Here is a 19,912-nt window from a genome sequence, read left to right as displayed (position 1 = left end):
CACAAATACTCAGGGTGGTAGATGCAACTCTCCCTGATGTACATGATGACATACATGACCTTGTTGGGTCCACACGTCAAAATACTGAGGCGTGGATCCAACCACACTAATCACCTTGGGAATCCACATCCCTTCCACCCCCAACCCCCTGTAAAGGTAACCACCATGACAAACACTTCCAAAGCTAACCTTGGGCTGCTTAAAACAGAGGTGGCTAAGTTCACAGCATCCATGCAAATGGAGAATAGTTGCATGACCACCAGATCATACACAAATGCACTGTATGAACACATACACATATGCATGGATCTCACCATGACCAATAGAACCAGGATGTTGTCCTCCAAAACAGGAAGCCAGTATGGTGGTCCCCTGCCATACACAAACTCGACAATGGAACAAATAAACTGATGCAGAAAAAGGTGAAGTCCCAAGACTGGAACAACTCCCTTATTAGCCTCAACAAAAGGTTGACATCACTCATCAAATCCTCTAAAGCTAGCTATGAAAACAGAATTGCAGTGGATAGGAAAGACAAACACAAAGCCTTCAATAGTTATGTGGATAATCTCCACGCTAATACCCAGATGTGCTCTGAGCTACTGCACAATGGTACATTCTATACTGAGCCAGTAGATATTGCCAATATACTGCCTGACAGATTCAGTGCCAACCTGACCCCTCTCACCCCCACAGAGGACCAATCACAATACCAGTAGATCGCCAGATACCCAGTATTACTGCTGCACAGGTTAAAATAGCACTGTCCAAAACCAGGAATACATCTTCTGTGGGACTTGAGAATATCTCTGGCTGTGTTGTACATGAACTACAGAGTGACCTGGCACCACACCTGTGTGCACTGTTCAATCACAGCCTCACCTCAGGCTTTGTCCCTACCAAATGGCACACTGCCACAATCATCCCTCTTCACAAAGTAGGAGTGACTACAGACTCTGGGAACTATCACTCCATTAGCCTGACGAGTCTGATATGCAAAGCTATGGAACATGTCATCATGGACCAACTAAACAAGGCTACAGGGTATCTCCAAAGTATGGATCCCACACAGTGTGGTTTTGTGGAGGGTAGATCATGCCTGCTTAACCTGGTCAACTTCTTTGAGTCAGTCATCAGAGCTGTGGATGATGTCAAGGTGGTCATACAGGCTATCTTGATCTGGCCAACCCTTTGATGCCATTTCCCACTCTGAAATCATAGAAAAGCCACTAAGGTAGGCATCAACTCCTATATCACTAGATGGTTTGCAAACTGGCTCACAGATAGACCCACAGTGTGAAAGTAGCTGACTCCAAGTAAGACTGATGACCAGTCATGAGTGGGGTCCCACAGGGTTCAGTCGCGGGTCCTCCCCTGTTTGGTACCTACTTCTCTGAAGTGCAGGCCATCACAAGGGTACTCTGGTTGACAAAGTTTGCAGAAAATTGCATGTTGGGAGCTATTATTAACTACCCAAGTGATGTTGACATCCTACAGAAAGGTCTCAGTGAGACCAACGACTGGTGTCAGAACCATGGCCTTATGGTCAATGCCAAAAAATGTGTCATTCCCCCCCAGGAAAAACCCAGTTCCCTTGAATTACCACATTGATGGTAGTCCACTGAACACAGAAGGCATTATAAGAGCTCTTGAAACACAGGTTGACAGCAACTTCTCTTGATCAGCACATTGCCACTGTGGTCAGAAAGTCCTTCTGTGTGGCACATCTCATTACTAAGGGTTTTGCATCCAGGAAGAAAGAGGTCATGGTCTCCCTCTACTCTTCCCTCATTAGGCCAATCATTGAGTACAATGCCGCATTTGGCATGTACCTCACTAAACACCTGCAACAACTGGAGAGGCCACAAAAGCACCTCATAAAGAGGATCCCAGGCCTTAAACACTTGTCCTATATGGACAGACTTAAAACACTCCAACTATTCTTTGCTCATATCGTCTACTTAGAGGTGATCTCTGCTTCACTTACAAAGCCATGTGTGACCCAGCTGTGTTAGACATGCTACATCTAAAGAAATCCCAATCCCTCCACACCACATGCTCCAGACACCTCAACCTCAGTTCACAATCAACAGAACATGCTGTTGGGACAGGTTCATAACCCAGAGACTGCCCATGCTATGGAATAGACTTCCCATAAATGTCAAGCAGAGCACCTCACTGGCCCTCTTCACAAGAAATCTTGATGAGTGGATGGAAAATAGAAAATTCACCGGGGATCACTCCAGTGGATCTACTCGACAGAGGCACTAGGAACTACGGTCGGGTGGCATGATGCCAAGGTAATCCTATGGGTTAGGCTTGTAAAGGCTCCAGGGCCATTAGCCTAGTACACACCTGTGAATCTATATTTATCTATATGTATATATGTGTATATATATATATATATATATATATATATATATATATCTATATATATATATATATATATATATCTATATATGTAATGATAGGAGATATACATATATATATATATATATATATATATATATATATATATATATATATATATATATCTATATATATATATATATATATATATATATATTTACACCACCCCCCCATTAAGGAAACCACTGTAAAGAACTTCTCCAAAGCCAGATTCATGCTTCTTAAGACAAAGTGGCTAACTTCATGACATGCATGCAGATGGAATATAGAAATATGACTGCTGAATATTGCACCAATGCACTGTATGAACACATACACAAGTGCAATGGATCGTGCCATCCCAAATAGAACCAAGATTATCTCCTCCCAATCAAGGAAGCCAATCTGGTGGCCCTCTGCCATAAAGAAACTGTACAGCAGAAGGAAGAAACTGTTGCAAAAAAGGAGTGAACTCCCATGATTGTAAAAACTCCCTTTTCAGCCTCAGTAAGAAGCTGAGATCCCTCATAACATCCACCAAAGCTAGTTACAAAAACAAAATCACCACTGATTCTAAAGACAATCACAAAGCATTCTATAGCCATGTCAAGAATCTCAATGACAACACTCAGAACTACTCTGAGTTACATCACAATGGCAGTAAGTAGACAGAACCAACTGATATTGCCAACACCCTGGCAGATAGGTTCAGTGCTAACCTTACCCACTCACACCCACTCAATGGGCACACCTCAATGCTGGATGAATGTAAAGTCCCTGTAATCATGGCTGCACAGGTAAAACCCACATTCTCCAAAGCCAAGAATACAGCATCCATGGGACCAGACAACATCCCAAGCTGTGTTCAGCACAAACTATGGAATGAACTGGCACACCACTTAAATACCATGTTCAATCATAGCCTCACTTCAGCCTTTCTGCCTACTGAATGGCACACAGAGACGGTTATCCCACTCGACAAGGGGGGAGTCACCACAGACGCTAGGCTCCACTGCCCCATCAGCCTGAGAAGCCTGATCTGCAAGGCCATGGAGCATATCATCATGGAACTTAGAAACAATGATATAGATAACCTCCAAACTGTGGACCCCACCCAGTTTGGGTTTGTGAAAAGTACATCATGTCACCAAAACTTGATTGACTTCTTTGAAGCAGTCACCAGAGCCAAGGACAAGACCATGGTTGTTACACGGCCTACTTAGACCTTTCAAGGCCTTTGACAGCATTCCCCACTCTAAAATTACAGATAAACTCACTAAACTAGGCATAAATACCTAGGTCACAAGATGGGCTGCCAGCTGACTTACAGACAGAACCCAGACTGTGAAAGTAGCAGACTCCAAATCTGACTCCAGACCAGTGACTAGTGGAGTACAACAGGGTTCGGTCCTCTGTCCTGTCCAGTTTGCCATCTACTTCTCTGAAGTTCAGGCTAACACAGAGGGTCTGTGGCTAACAAAGTTCACAGGCGACTGCAAACTGGGTGCCATTATTGAATCCCATAAAGATGTGGACAGTCTACAAAAGGGCCTCACTGAGACAGATTCCTGGTGTCAAAGCCATGGCCTCAAACTCAATGCCAAATAATGTATTGTCATCCCCTTTGGGTAAAACTCTGTGCCCATGAACTACCACATAACTGCTAGTACACTTAACACTGAAAGTGTGATAAGAGACCTAGGTACACAGGTGGATAGTAGTCTCTACTTTGATAACCATATTTCCACAGTACTCAGGAAATCCTTCTATGTGGCACATCACATCACAACAGGTGTCTCATCCAGAAAAAAGATCATTCTTCCTCTCTACTCATCCCTCATTAGATCTATTATACAGTACAATGGCCTGTTTGGTATGTACCTCACAAGACATCTACAACAACAGGAAGGTCCTCAGAATTACCTCACAAAGAGGATCACTTGCTCCAAACAGATACCCTACGCAAACTGTCTCAAAATACACCAGCTTTAATACAGTGCATATCACCTACTCAGTGCTGATCTCTGTCTAACATACAAAGCCATGTCAAACACAGATCTGTTGGACATGCTACATGTAAAGAAATTCCAGTCCCTCCAAAACACATGCTCCAGGGAGCTAAACCTTGTTACCACAATAGACAGAACATGCTGAAAGGATAGATTATTGTCTATAACACTTCACATACTCTGGAACAAACTACCCATTTATGTGAATCAGAGCTCCTCATTAGCTCTGTTTAAGATAAATATTGACATTTGGATGGTAAATAGGAAATCCACCCCGTGATTCACTTCTGTGTGTCTGCTCAAGTGGGATACAGGAAATTATTTGTTTTGGGTGGCAAAAGCCAGGGAATCTTGTTGGCTAGGCTTATATAGGCCCTAAGACCAATAGCCTAGTATCTACCTTTGAACCTATGCAGATATATATATATATATATATATATATATATATATATATATATATATATATATATATATATATATATATATATGTGTGTGTGTGTGTGTGTGTGTGTGTGTGTGTGTGTGTGTGTGTGTGTGTGTAGTCATATAACATGCAGTGCAGACATACCTCAGAATCATACATATCAACCTCTTAGTGCAAGACTAATGAACAAAGACTGTACAAAGGGTGGGAAATGGGCCACATATACGGACATGATCAGAATATTGCTGTCATAACTGAACAGTTGTACAGCAACAGGGACTGTGTCAGCAGAATTGTCTGAATGATATGATAATGGGAATTGACATGTATGTCAGTCTTCACTGACATAAATCCTTACATCATAACAGTGTTACCCAGATAAATGCAAATAAACAGTGGAACAGAAACAAAGTATGGGCCAAACACCTGCACAGTCTTCAAACAGCCTGGCAGTGGAGAGGTATGCTCACAACCCTTTAGTGCAATGAATCTGGAACAAGCCAGACAAAGTGGGGGACAAAGGCATGATAACAGAGACATATCCAAATGATGTGAGTAGATCAGCTGAGAAGGTTGTTGTAGTAACACTGTTCATGCTAACATATATTGACAGAAATATCACCTTAGTGCATTTTACAGTTAATGTCCAGAAGCCAAAAGAAAGAACCACATTAGCAGATACAAGCATACATAATCTGAGGGTTGTGCTACTGTGCTGTGGAGATTCTGTACATAACTATTGAAGGCCTTGTGGTTGTCTTCAGTATCTGCTGCAATCATGTTTTCATAGCTACCTTTACAGAATTTGATGAGAGATCTCAACCTTGGTTTGAGGCTGATAAGGGAGTATTTCCAGTCTTGGGATGTCATCTTATTCCATATCAATTCCCTCCTTCTGTTGTAGAGTTTGTTTATGGCAGAGGACCACCAGATTGGCTTCCTTTTTTCTGAGGAGAGCATCTTGATTGTATTGCGTATGGCGAGATCTATGCATTTGTGTATGTGTTCGTACAGTGCATTGGTGTAAGATTCTTCAGTCATGCAACTAGTCCCCATCTGCATGGGTGCCATGCAGTTAGCCACCTCTGTTTGTAGGTGCCCAAAGTTAGCTTTGGAGAAGGTTTCATGGTGGTTACCTTTGTGGGGTGGTGGGAGAGATGTGGATTTCCAAGGTGATTAGTTTCTGTTAGTATCTAACCAGGGAGCAGTTGATTATTGGTGTAGAGCAATGTTCGCCCATGTTAGTAATGACCAGGTCGAGGATGTTGCTACCGCTAGTGGGATTAAGAATGACCATGTCCAGGGCATTGGAATTAATGAATTCCAGAAAGCATTGGCCAAGTGTATTGGTCCATGAGTGTTTTTTCCAGTTAATGGTGGGGTAGTTGATGTTGGCAAGTATGAGAGTGTTGGGTTGGAACCTAATATTTCCCAGAGTGCTTAGGAATGGGGAGTGTGGGTCTTGGGCCATATCTGCGGACCTACACTAGGCTATGACCTATATTGCTGTCTTACCCAATGTTAGCTGCACCTGAATTATCTCAGATGCATCATGTTGTGCTAACAGTCTGTAGGTGTGTGCATCCATTATAAATATTGAAGCACCACCACCTTTGCAGCTTCGGTCCAAGTTCTGGGCCAAACAGATGTGGAATGAGTGATAGCCAGGTAGTGCAGGTGTGCTTCTTGCTGCCTTGAACCAGTTCTCTGTTACAGCACAGATGTCAATCGTTTCCAGTTTAAGAAGTGCTTTGAGCGAGTGCATTTTGAAATGTAGACCTCTAGTGTTGAGCAGCATGATCCTCAGATTACATTTGTTTGTAGCTGTTACAGTGGTAATGTGGTCTTTGGAATACTGCTGCAAAAAGCCACTATAGGGGTAGCAAGAGCCTTGGCCAGTATCTGGAAGCCCAGTGACAGATACCGGCCATCTCTGGCAAATGATCATGGTCTGTCAAACATGCCATCCCAGGCATACAGATAGTGGACCCCCTTAAAATGATACCAGAAATGTAGCCAATTGTTGAAATCAATCATTTTCAGCTTGTACTATGGTATCATTCTGGGTGATGGTAGGATGCTGCTCAGGTCTAGGGTCATACCCATCTGGGCTACATAGTTGGAGAGCTCCTCCATGTCTGTTTCTATATAGTCCAGGGAGGTACATCTCAGGTCATTCACACCCACATGTACAATGACAGAGTCATATGTGTACCTGCTGTTGAGGAACCTCAGTAGGTGTGTTATGTGGCAAATCTTGGTGCCTGACATCAGCTGACTGTCACTTTCTCCTTTTTCAACCTAGTGAGTGGGACATTACTGTTCCTCACTATCAAGTCAACTATGCCTAATGTTTTGGTCATGCTCTTTTGCCTTAGGCACTTTGGTTGATTGGCACACTGTTTAGGAGACATATGTGTCTTGTGATTAGTGTTGTGTGGTGGTAGTGGAGTGCATGTCTGCCTTGGAGGTCTCTGCTGTTTGTGTAGCTTTTTATTGAGAGCCTCCACAAAGGTGGGTATGTGGTTTATGTTTTTATATGAAGGCAATGCTGGTGTGTGTTCTGGAGGGCTATGTGTTTCATGTAGTGTGGTGCAAGCATTGACCATCTCCTCTTGACCAACTATTCTGGTTTTGGCTGGGGAGTGTGTGGCTTCCAATTTTGATATGTAACTGCATCTCTTGCAAGTCTGAGTGGAAAGTGGTAAGAGGTGAGGGTTATCAGTGTTCATGAGGCAGTTGCTACATTGCCTCAGGATGACCAAGTTTAGCAGGTTAATAGGTGAAACCACAGGGAACTGACCTACAGACATACCTGGAGGGGTGGCCATTAATAATAATTACTGGAGCTGTTTCCTCATAGAACACTTAGTGCTGTTAGCGCTTTTGTGTGCTAAAATACTTGCTACAAGATGTCTGGTAAAGTGCTAAAGGAATAAACAATTGAAAGTGCAGGAGAGGAGAGAAATAACATGTCTAAGTGAGAAACTGAGGAGCAGACTTGGGAAACACTCAGAAACTAACATTCAGTCCTGGATACAGCAAATCTGTATCTGGACTAGACTAGTTACAGGAAAGGTAACTAATCAGTACTATTTTAATAGTCAAATGTTTGATATATTATATCTGTTTCCATGGTAGTGTAGCTGGTGTACGATGGATGTGTGAGTGCATATCACATGTGGAACCACCCATATATACATGTGTCCCATACAGTAGACTCACACCCCTTGCTACTGTAGTGACAGTACATATAGGCATGTTATGTATAATATACACTTGGCCTGCAACAAAATATACAGGCATTGCACCCAGGAACCTGTACACAATAGTCAAAGCATATAACCACTAAGCCATCTTAGCTGTATTATTTTATGATGTTTTCAACTATAGCATGCAGTGAAGTCAGTTTATTATAGGGAAGTAAGACTGTGGAATCAGTAATGATTTAATTGTCAATAACTTGCAGCACTGTCAGAGCCAAGAGCACCTTAGTACAATTCTGGACCATGCCAGATGAAGTTGGGGGACCAGTCTATGGACATACAAACACAATGGTAATGATACAAAGGGACCCATGCCACTGACATGTGCTGCCCCCTTACATAGTACAACTAATAAGTACACAGTACAGTGCTACAAATTCAGGATCCGCCATATACAATGACCAGACATACACTGACCTCTTAACAATATAACTAAAATGACTGAAGACAGTAAAACAACAGACAACCAGCCATCAATACACACAAATGTTTTAATGTGTTTTGCCATCAAGTATTACAACATCACAAAATATATTTGCCTCAAATACAGGAAGCAATTGACACTTAATTATGTATGTTCTTAAGCAGCCTCCAGTTACACTCCACAGTTAACCACATAGGGGATACAGTATCAAATGATACAATGTAAATGAATTATTCACATAACAATGGTTCTAAGTGTTCGATCAAACTGGAAAACAGGCATTTTACAGAAAAGTACATTGTAACCCACTATAGTCCACATGGGGAAATGTATGAAAAGTAACAGCTATATAATTGTTGTCCATGTAATAACTAATATATCTCACATGTTCTAACAGACTGATTGTAAGGCATGTCTGACTATTCCACAGACCCACCTCTTGACTGTACAGGGTTCTATAACCTGTCCAGCCTTTGCACTCATATGTATGGCACCTACCTCACTTAGTGTGTCTTATTCCACAACATCACTGGGATGATAGCAAGAAGGACAGCACTAAATACTGATAGACCATACCTATCAACCTTCTACTGCATGCCAAAGCCTGTCAAATAAGAGGTACAAACACAGGGCCATATTTGAAATATTGCTGATATACACTGCAAAAGTTGCTGGTGTTACAGGGTTGGTTGCAACATCTCTATTCTGAAGGATATGAAGTCAAAAACACAAGTGGATGTTGCCATTTACTGGCAGCAATGACCAGAGTATGTCACTGATTTGCCAAGGACAAAACCTGTCTGGGTAACACACCAAACATAACAGGCAAACCTCTGGCCATTATGTGGCTAGGCCTACAGCTTAGAGCTATGCATACACATAACTTTGTCAGACTGACATCCATGCAGAAGTAGCATGTACACACAAAGCCCATAAAACTAGCAGTATTCACACCATATAACAGCAATACTCACATTCGGTCCCTAAGTCTGTAACCTTCTCCACAATTTAGTTGGCCTATCTCCATAAGTCTTGTTGTAAGAGTTATTCCCACCTGCTGTGTGTAACACACAGTAGCCATACACCTCCAGGATGTGTTCCTCATAGCCAAGTCAAAGGGACAACGCTCACATTAAGTACTCAATTATAGGAGTGTGTTGCCATAACATTGGCTGTTTGAAAAACTACCCAGCTGCTCTGCATGCAATTAGCAAGTGGGGAACACGAATTGGTGCACAGGCCATCATCTGGTCAAGAGCATTACCTACAAAGGGCATGCAGACACCTATTCCAAACATCTGTCTACCAGTACTCCAGTTGAGAAACAAAAAGACGTGGAGCAACCTTCTGATACAACCAAGTGCAGTGTGAAATAATAAAAAGGTATGTGAAACAAGTCAGCATATAAGTGAATGTAGTAAGTGTTATCTAATAATGCATAATAGGATTTTGGAAGATTTATGTCTGAGCAAGACATGCTCTAGTGATGTCTTGCTAAACAGCACCCATGGCCATAGCATCTGCCTCTCTCTGCTGTGACACAAAACGCAGCCCAGGACCCTAACTCACCCCAGGAAAGGACAGCTCACATATGACAAACACTGGAGTATCTGTCAGACACTACTGACTGTGCCACTGCTAGGCCAGATACAGGGATATTGTACATATCCATATGCTACCTGTGAATATGAGTATGATACAAGTTTGTTGTGTAAATCTAAGATAATTATACAGAGTGTATACACCTTCCCTAGCCAGAAAACAGGCATATTCCACACATGTGGATGGACAGGGGTGCTCATAGGTGGACTGCTGTCCATCATGGCACTATCACAAGTGACACAGCAGGTGTCACCAGACGCATGTTTTGGAGTGTCATGGAGGCACAGGCATGTGTCATATCTAACATTGGATATAAATTCTCAGGGTCACAAGTGCAATTCTTCATGCTATGTGTGACAACATCCTTGATCTTGGAGATGCCCACCGTTATTATGCTGAGGTCATAGATAGATGGTTGGGTGAGATGGTGCAATCGTCGACTGTGGGATGTCTGTGCCACAGCATGTGGCAGGAGTTAGGCATCAGCTATGTGGACATAGGACAGCACATGTGCTGGGAGTACAATGGCGTAAAACTGTAAACCATGGCCACATTTGTCACTCAAACACATGCAGTCAGAATACTGATCTCACGCACACAAACATACACACTTGGCATGACAAAGATTAGAACCATGACCTACCTAGGCCTTGCAATTTAAGTGCTCTGCATTTATTGCACACACCATGGAGAAAGTAGGATGAAGTGTGATCCACAGTTCCTCTAAGGTGAACAGCATCCACTGGACTTGCACAGTATGGCAATGACAGATGTCCTGGGTGAGAATGGCCAGGAAATACTCTCAGCTACAGGAATATACACAATGACCAACACAGATAAAGCCATATACACATTTGCCACACCTGTGGTTAGCAGCCCTGCCTATCTCGTCATTCAGTCGTACTGTTACAGAGTTTTGGCACACAGCACATGCCTTATTGGGCTGAAGAGTGTCATCAGTTACCTGTACAGTCAATGGTTACAGTGGTCCTCATACAGTGGAGCTTGGGACGTGTACTCTGGGTACCATGGTGTAAACATATTATACCCAGCACCCCACCCACATTGGATATAGTACTTACTCATACCCACGATAATGTTATGACAAGCCCACAATTACCAGGAATGGGATTCAAACCTTTGCCTGCCTATTTAATTATTGCTATTACACTAATATGCATTTATCTCATGTGCCGTAGAGCTAGTAGGGTGAAGATTGTTTCATGGCTCTCCTAAGGTGAGCAACATCACCATCCCTTGTAATGTATGGCAATGTGCAGTGTATTTGGAGAATGGGGCCTCAGAATGCTGTCTCCTACAAATATGCATGCTCACAGAGACTTGCAAACACACACACACACACACACACACACACACACACACACACACACACACACACACACACACACATACTCACATATGCCAGGACTCAGAGGTAAACCATACTCTACTCATTGGTAGAACAGTGTTATGCTGGCACTGCAAGCTCAAGGTAGCCCATAGGGTGAAGGGTGTCACAAGGTACCTTTACAGTGCAGTACAGCAGCAGCCCTTTCTAAGTATAGCACTGGGAGTTGTAGTGGGGGAGAAGGTCCTCAAAGAATTTTCAACTACAAGATTACAAACTCACAAACACTGTTATACTCAGTAATGCACACATACACATTTGTCAGTACTGAGGTCCATTGGTGCAGGTGTCCCTGGATGTGTACCAGGCTAATGTCCATGGAGATATGAGAAGAGTAGGGCATGTGTGTACACTGGTATCATGGCACCTGACATTTGTCAGCATGCCATCTATCAACTACTGCCACTTGAGTGATCCCCAGGGTGATAGTTATAGTCACCATCCACTCATCTGAATTTCTCTTGAAGAGGGCCAGTGAGGTGCTTTGATTGACATGTATGCAACATATATCGCATAACGTGGCCAGTGTCTGGGTTATGAACCTGTCCCCAAGCATGTTCTGTTGAATGTGGTAATGCGGTTGAGGTATCCATGGCATGTGGTGCATACATATTGGAGTTTCCTAGCTGTGGAATTTGTAACACAGCTGAGCAGACATGGCATTGTCAGTCAAGATTGCCTGTAAGTAGTCAAGATGTGACCAGGAACACTTGAAGGTTTTGGGCTCTTTCCATATCAGGCAGCTGTTTCATGCCTATGGTCGTACATGTCAAGTACACTTGCAGCCTACCCAGTTGTTGAAGGTGTCTACTGAGTTACATGACAAATGGGCCATTGGACCTGCTGATTAGCCTAATGAGTGGGGAGTAGAGGGAGACATTGACCTCTTCTTTCCTGGATGACACACCCTTAGTTATGCAATGTGCCACATGGAAGTACCTTCTGTCGACAGTGGCAGTGTGGTGGGAAGAAGAGAGGTTGCTGTCAATCTCTGTTCACAGACCTCCTATAAGGACATCTGTCTCCATTGGACTACCACCAATGTGGTCATTTGTGGACAACACATTGATTCAACAGGGGACTGGGGCACATTTCTTGACATTGAGAATAAGGCCAGTGTTCTGACAACATTTGGAGGTGTCAGTGGCGACTTTATGCAGGATGTTAACATAATCTGGGGATGTAAACAGAACCCCCAATTAGCAATTGTCTGCAAACTTTGTTAACCACAGTTCATTCCTGTTGGGCTTGATATCAGAGCCACATACAACACACAATACTGGACACAGGACAAGAACCTGTGGTACTCCACACATGACTGTTTGGCATAGGTTCATAGGTAGGTACTAGGCTATCTGCCCGAAGGCATTTATAAGCCTAGCCAGAATGTGTTGGCTTTTGCTGCCCCCTTAGATTAGTTCCTTGTGCCTCTGTCCAGCAGAGCCACTGAAGTGATCCCTGAGGTAATCTTTCTGTTTCCCATCCACTCGTCAAGATTTCTTTTGAAGAGTGTTAGCGAGGAGCTGTACCTAATGTAGATTGAGATCTTGTTCCAAAGCATGGGAAGTCTTTGGGACAGGAATCTATCCCTCCAGCACATTCTATTTATTGTTGTGGTGATGTTTAGCTCCCTAGAGCATGTGGCTTGAGGGGATAAGGTTTTCTTTAGGTGGAGCATGTCCATCAATTCTGAGTTGGACATGGCCTTGTATGTCAGGCAGAGATCACCTCTGAGTAGGCAGTATGCAACCGAGTACAGCTGTAATTTCTTCAGTCGAGCTGCATAGGACATCTGTTTGAGGCCAGTGATCCTCTTGGTGAGGTACTTCTGTGGTCTTTCCAGCTGTTGCAGGTGTCTTGTAAGGTACATCCCAAATGGGGCTTTGTACTCTATGATGGGTCTGATGAGTGATGAGTAGAGGGGCACAATGACCTCTTTTGATCTGGATGCGAACCCTTTTGTGATTAGGTGGGCGACCTAGAAGGATTTTCTAACTACTTTGGCAATGTGATTTTCAAAGGTGAGATTACTATCTACTTGGGTCCCCGGATCCCTTATTACGTCTTCTGTATTTTGAAGACTACCACCTATGTGGTAGTTTGTGGGTACTTTGTTTTTTCCAAAGGGGATGAGTATGCACTTTTTGGCATTTAGCTTGAGGCCATGATTTTGACACCAGGTATCCGTTTCAGTGAGACCCTTTTGGAGGATGTCTGTGTCAGCTGGAGAGTCAATTAAAACCCCTAGTTTGCAGTTGTCTGAGAACTTGGTCAGCCATAGTCCTCCTGTGCTTGCCTGTACCTCTGAAAAGTATATGCCGAACAGGAGTGGTCCTAGGACTGAGCCCTGGGAACTCCACTTGTAACCGATTTAGAGTTGGACCTAACTCCCGCAACTCTCACCATGTGGGTTCTGTCCGTGATCCAGTTGGTAACCCATCTTGTGATGTAGGGGTTTATGTTCAGGCTGGTGAGCTTGTCTATAATACCAGAATGGGGAATGGTGTCGAAGGCCTTTGTGAGGTCTAGGTAGGCTGTGTGTACCACCTTTCCCTCATCTATAGCATTGGTAACTGTCTCAAAGAAGTCCACCAGGTTTAGGAGGCATGATCTGCCCTTAACAAAGCCGAACTGGGTAGGGTCCAGTGTTTGGAGGTTCCCAATGTCTCTGTTAATGAGTTCCATGATGATGCGCTCCATAGCCTTGCAGACCAAGCTAGTCAGGCTTATAGGGCAATAGTTCCTGGGGTCTGTTTGTGGAGCAGAATAACTGCTGCTGTGCGCCACTCTATGGGTATGTAGCCTGTGGAGAGGCTGAGTTTGAACAGTGTGTTTAGGTGAGGGGTTAGTTCATCTTTGAGCTTATGTAGGACACAGCCTGGGACACTGTCCAGTCCCATTGATGCTGCATTTTTGGCTTAGGAGAGGGCTGTTTTAACCTGAGTGTCTGTGATTTCATGGACTTTGTATTCTTCTGATATGGTTATGGGCCCTGTTGGGGGTGAGAGGGGGGTGAAGTTTGCACTGAACCTGTCTGCCAGGATGTTGGCGATATCGGTTGGTTCAGTGTATTTTGTGCCATTCTGCACTAACTCCGAGCAGATCTGAGCATTGTAACTTAGATTCTTGACATAGATAAAGAATGCCTTGTGGTTATCTTTGGAGTCCTTGGCAATTTTTCTTTCAAAGCTCGCCTTGGATGGTTTTATGAGGGATCGTAGTTTCTTGCTGATACTGATCAGGGATGTCTTCCCTTCTTGGGATTTTACTCTTTTCTGTACTAGTTTCCTCCTTCTATTGTATAGTTTGTTTATGGCAGGAGTCCACCAGACTGGTTTCCTTTTCTTGGAGGAGTGAGTTTTGGTTTTGCTTGGGATGGCATGATCCATGCATTCTTGTAGGTGCCCATAGAATGCATTAGTAAAGAATTTTGCAGCTTGGACAGTGTTATCCTTCAGCATAGGGGCTTTGAAACTTTCCACCTCGGTCGTAAGTAACGTGAAGTTTGCTTTTGAAAAGTTTTTCACGGTGGTTTTCTTGTCCGGGGTGGGGGCAGAATGTGAATATCCAAAGTGATTTGTTTATGGTCAGATCTAACCAGCGAGGGGTTGACCTCTGGTGTGGAATACTGGTTGCCCATGTTGGTAATGACCAGGTCCAATATGTTGCCACCTCTGGTGGGAGTGTTGACCAATTGAACCAGGGCGTTTGAGTTTATAAATTCTAGGAAATGTTGGGCAAGGGAGTTAGTACTTGACTAGTTCTCCCAGTTAATGTTTGGATAATTGAAATCACCCAATATTAGGGTGTTTGGTAGGACCTTTATATTTCCCAGTGTTTCCAGGAACATGGAATGGGGGTCCTGGGACATGGTGGGTGATCTGTAGCAAGATACAATTTAAATTGCAGTTTTGCCCATTGTTAGTTGCACGTGGATGATCTCTGAAGCATCTTGCTGTGCCACTAACCTGGAGGTGTGGGTATCCTTGATGAATATGGATATGCCCCCGCCTTTTGTATTTTGGTTTGGGTTCTGTGGCCAAAATGTATGGTATGGGTTGTAGCCTGGTAGTGCTGGGGTGATCTCTGGAGCCTTAAACCAGGTTTCTGTTGCTGCACATATATCGATTTTCTCCATACTGAGGAGTGCCTCGAGTGCATGCATTTTGAAGTTCAGACATCTGGCATTGAGTAGCACTACCCTCAGTTTTTTGTTACTTGTACTATTTATGGCAGTAGGTTTGTCTTTTGAGCCTTACCTAAAAAAGGCACTATGGGGTTGGCAACAGCCTTGGTCAGTATTCAAAAGCCTAAGGGAGACAGGTGCAAGCTGTCTCTAGTGAAGCAGCATGGCTTGTCGAACATGTCATCCCAGGCGGGCAGACACTTGATCCCCTTTGAATGACACCAGAAACTTAGCCAATTGTTGAAATTGAGAATTTTTTTCTTTATACCGTGGTATCATTCTTGGTGAGGGCAGGATGCTACTCAGGGTCAGGGTCATACCGGCCTGGGCTACATGATCAGAGAGCTCTTCCAGGTCTCTTTTCATGTAGTCCAGAGAGGTACAGCTCAGGTCATTCACACCAACATGGACAATGATAGAGTCATATTTGTACTTGTTCTGTAGTGACCTGAGTGCTTGTGTTATGTGGTGGATCCTGGCGCCCGACAGGCAGCTAACAGTAACCTTCTCCTTAGTCAGTCTACTGAGTGGGACATCAGTGTGCCTGACTATAGAGTCACCTATTACTAGTATGTTGGGTATGTCATTTTGCCTTAAGGACTGTGATTGCATGGCACACTGGTTTTGTGAAGTATGTGCTTCATGGTTTGTGTTGAGGGGTGGAGGTTGCTTGGATGTTTGCTTTGGAGGTCTCTGTTGGTTTTACAGATTTTTATTTAGAGCCTCCGAGTATGTTTTCATGTATTTATGTGTGTTTTTTTCCAGTGCTGCTTTAATGGGTTTATGTGAGACTGGTGGTGTGATGCAAGTATTTCCCTTCTCCTCTTGACTGTCTGATCCAGTCTTGGGTTGAGAGAGCTTAGCCTCCAGTTTGGCTGTATAATTGCATCTCTCGCATGTATTAGTGTTTGCTGGTAGGAGGAGGGGGTTGTCTGTGTACATGAGGCAGTTGTAACATTGCCTCAAAATGCCCAGATTCACCAGTTGGACTGGAGAGTACACCTGAAACTGCCCTTTGGACATGCCTGGATAGGTACAGTGAACTGTTTCACTGGATGGCTGGTAAGGTCGAATAGAGAGCCTTGACCTTCTGTACAGTACAGGAAGGTCTAGTGCTAGGGTTTATAAGTGCTTGCTATACGTTTTGAATAAGTGCTAGGCTGAAAAATGAGTGGCTTGAGTGCCTAAGTTGAAAGTTTGTCTAGTTCCAAGGGAAAAATTGAAGAGGAGACTTTGTGGAGTCGAGAATAGTTTTTCCCTAGCTAACCAGCTCTGCCCGGCACGCAAAACCGGGCAAATACAGTATTTATAGAAGGGAAATGAAAGAGATAGAAATTAGCCCAAAATGGCCAATAAACTACTAATTTCTGGGCTGAAACCACTCATCTAGGGACAAACAGGCTGCTCAAAGCTCCCGTCTCTCACAGGTGAACAGAGAACTTCCTTCTATCCAAGTAAGGTATGGGCAAACACAGAGATTTGTAACACAGCCCTGAATTCAGCACTAACCTGAAAACTGGACTATACTACCTTAGAAAGGCGGGAAACAAGCATATATATATATATATATATATATATATATATATATATATATATATATATATTTTTTTTTTTCTTTTTTAGAAAATAAAGCAGATGCACTCAAAAAACACTTTAAATGCACAGAAAAGGATACTTATTGTTATATATCGCAGATCAGAGTTGTAGTCAATGCCCCTAATAATAAAGTAGGAAGAAACACAGATACAGTAAAAGCAGATAAATAAAGTACAATTTTATATATATATATTTATATATATATATATATATATATATATATATATATATATATATATATATATATGTGTGTGTGTAAAACATTAGAAAACAAACAAACTGATATAAACAAGTTACCCAATTAACCAGAAAAAAAGCTTAAAACTGAGCCCTGTTCCAGCAGTCTTCAATCAGACAAGTTCTAACTGCACATCCCTGCTTACTAGGGTGCAGGGTAACCTTCTCCAAAAATGATGGCCTGGATCAGTGCTCAAGTTATACAAACAAAGCTAGATTCAGCAGGCCTGAATCTGGTCTATGTTACAGCAACAAGCCGCACCATTTTCAGAAAGAAACAGTTCAAATAAGTAGGCACAATAAGCCCGTGACCAGATATTCCCAGCTCAGAAGGGCAGAATCCAGCCTCTCCTCCCAGAAGAGTGCAGACCACAAACCTTCTTAATGTAGAATAATTGGCCTGAAGCCCAAGTGCTTAAGCCAGAACTAATACAATTTTAGAATAGCAGACACTGGGCCTTCAGTCAGCAATTCCCAGCTTAGAAGGATGTAAGATACCTGTCCTGCCACAACAGTGCAGACCACAAACCTTCTTAATGTAAAACAGCCTGTATGAAGCCCAAGTGCTTAAACCAAAAGACTTAGATAACAGTTACAGTTCAATCTGGCTACTACCAAGCAGTAATAAATGCAGCAGAATAAATAAAATTGAGTACTTTTAAGAAAAGCAAAATAAGTAGGAGGAAAGACAAATACAGTAAAAGCAAATGAAATTTCTTTTTGGGCCTCTGATTTTCTAAATAAGGCTTTAAGGCAACCAGATGACTGTGAAGTATTTTAGGTACAAACAACTTGCAAATGCCGCAAGATGTATGGTTGTGGCCTTCATCTAAACAGAATAAGCACTTATGCGTGTCCTTATGTGGAATTTGTCTTCCATAAGCACACTTCCCCTTCCTATCTGACATGTATGTTTGAAAAGTAAAAGAAGGTAATAAAAACCCAAAGGGGTACTTAACTGTATTGGATGGCTGAAACAAATGAACTGATTCGTGGAACTGGTGATCAGAGGTCCGCAGATCACTGCGGCAGAAAAGTTCTGAAGGGGATAAGTGCAGACATCATTTTTATAGCAGATGTCATTTTATGGCCTTGGCAAGCAACGTAGCACATACCACTGCTCCTAAGGTTTTAGTATACTGCCAGGATGTCCGGTGCTGCAAGCAGCAACCTCCCTTGCTGTTATGAATATTGCAACATAAAAATAGAATGACATCCCACTGTATCAGAGAAGGCGGAACTCGAGCATTCAACCAGGTCATTGGCCACAGGCTGAGGGTTGGAGGAGGTGCAGCAGCAATAGCAGGCCTGACGGTCTTGGCCTTCTTTTTTGGTGGTTCGGTAGGCAAGTCAGCAGAACCCTCCATACCTAACATTGTTTCAGACGTTGATTTTCTAAATATAATTCAAGCGCGTGGAGTTGGCTATGGAGAGTTTTGGGCACAAAAGCCTGGCAGATGTATTAAGTAGAGTGAACACTAGACTCAGAATATAATCTCACTGTACTTGGCTAAGTGAGCAAATGAGATGGACGCAGGAGGAGTGTTCTAATACAGACTTACAGGAGGGGCGGGCAATTCCAGAGCCAGCAACACTAATACCAACACAAGAACAAGGAGGGAGAGTGGGAAACTAACTGCAGAGAGACACAGAGCACACTGTTCAGAAACACACAATTAGGAAACAGAAAACAATGAAAATCCAGTACTTTTAAAACTGCAAGTTTGTACTTAACAGAATATTAAAATGCACTACTGCAAGTTTCACTTAGCTTCAGCTTCTAATGCAGATGTTTGTAGCCAAGCAAGTCTCAGGAGTTGAGCATAAAAATATTTATCAAACTTTGTGGCTAGCACTTAAAGTACAGAGGAATCCCTATAGGCTATTAAATATCAGATAACAAAGAAGTGATAACACCACCCCCTCTATAGCAAACAGACACAGAGCACACTGTTCAGAGACACACAATTAGGAAACAGAAAAAATGAAAATACAGTACTTTTAAAACTGCAAGTTTGTACTTAACAGAATATTAAAATGCACTACTGCAAGTTTCACTTAGCTTCAGCTTCTAATGCAGATGTTTGTAGCCAAGCAAGTCTCTCAAGAGTTGAGCATAAAATCTCATAAAACAGTCTGACACCTCTCATGACTGTTTTTCAATCTGACATGGAGTCCACTGCTTTCACACTGTAAGATCCATCTGTGAGTCAGTTTGCAGACCACTTAGTGACATAGGGATTAATGAATAGATGAGCGTGTTTGCCTATGATTCCTGAGTGTGTAATTGTATCACAGGAGTACAAGGGCCACATATCTTGTTTTGGACTCCATATTGTTCTAGAGTAATATCACATGACAAACAGATTATG

The sequence above is a fragment of the Protopterus annectens genome, chromosome 4.part1 (assembly GCF_019279795.1).
Source record: "Protopterus annectens isolate FY-2018-M chromosome 4.part1, PAN1.0, whole genome shotgun sequence".
In the NCBI taxonomy this organism is placed as follows: domain Eukaryota; kingdom Metazoa; phylum Chordata; order Ceratodontiformes; family Protopteridae; genus Protopterus; species Protopterus annectens.
This window is presented reverse-complemented; position numbering follows the sequence as displayed.